General features: G+C 44.2%; 1 protein-coding gene and 1 long non-coding RNA gene across 4 annotated transcripts in view; one reads left to right on the top strand and one right to left on the bottom strand.

Moving 5' to 3' along the window:
- The window catches only part of arhgef37 (Rho guanine nucleotide exchange factor (GEF) 37), a 27,864-nt gene that overhangs the window by 3,051 nt on the left and 23,669 nt on the right, over nucleotides 1–1,144 (bottom strand). The gene's annotated exons all lie outside the window — the stretch shown is intronic.
- LOC117951319 overlaps nucleotides 1–1,144 on the top strand; it is a 17,340-nt gene that overhangs the window by 9,556 nt on the left and 6,640 nt on the right. The gene's annotated exons all lie outside the window — the stretch shown is intronic.

Raw genomic sequence — 1,144 nt, 5'->3', positions numbered from 1 at the left:
ACACACACACACACACACACACACACACACACACACACACACACACACACACACACACACACACACACAGAGACAGAATAAAGGCTTCCTAATGAGCCCTGTGTTGGTATGACAGAGTGCCAAAGTAGCGCTAATAGCCAAGTTTAGCTGGCTGCTCCGTGTCATTAACAAACCCTTCACCTCAGCTACAACATTAGCTCCGCCCTGATAGTTTACACCAATTAGCATTTCATTAGCATTTTGCCAGGCAGAGACGACGAGGGGGGAAAAATAAGTAAAGTGGCTGTGGCTATCGGCTACAGAGTGAATCATGTTACAGGAGCTGGGCGAGTATTTGCTGCACCTACAATTCTGATGGAAATGAAAAGAGTTGAGGAGTGGTTTAGCAACGCGGCACCTCTCTGTGTTGATATATGGTCAGGACAACATGGTGGGGCCACAAATGTGAGAGAAGGAGACAGTTAATTCAGACTGCCTGTGTGTCTACAGAAGCCAGACAGGAATGTATTAATACAAATATTGTTTGTTATACTCTCTGTCACAGATCACAGAGAAAGTAGCAGCCAAGATGAATTTGGCACCTTCATGTTGCTGCTTCTGCTCTTTATGCATTGACAGTGATAAATCATCTCTATTTTCTTTGGCCACTAAAAAAACTGAAAATTTAGTGTGGATCAAAGAACAGAAAGGAGTGGGGGGTAACATCTGTAACAATGAGGACAAGGCCAACACTATGTTGTGTATGTTTTCTATATGAGCCGGCTTAGGGTCAAGAGGGATGGACGTGGAGAGGAGGGGGCTTCTGAACTGCGTAGGTCACTGGAGCAATCACTCACTTTAGCAGGCCTATCTCTCTCCTACACACAGTCACACACAAGACCTCTCCGCAGCTCCCTATCTACTATGTACAAACCCACATAAACCAAATTTACAAGCCATGATACTCTCTCACACTCTCACCCTCTCACACTGTTGCAAATGTAAATCAATCACATACACAATCTCACTCTCTCACACACACACAATCTCAGCCTACAGCGGCACATAAATTAACTCTCAATCCTTCACACAGTAACCCCCTTACAAGGTTAAACTGTCAATTATGGACCTTTCTATAAATAACACACACACACACACACACACA

Source organism: Etheostoma cragini, chromosome 10, assembly GCF_013103735.1.
Source record: "Etheostoma cragini isolate CJK2018 chromosome 10, CSU_Ecrag_1.0, whole genome shotgun sequence".
Classification (NCBI taxonomy): Eukaryota; Metazoa; Chordata; class Actinopteri; order Perciformes; family Percidae; genus Etheostoma; species Etheostoma cragini.
Note: the sequence above shows the minus strand (reverse complement) of the source record. Positions and strands in the feature narration are given on the sequence as shown.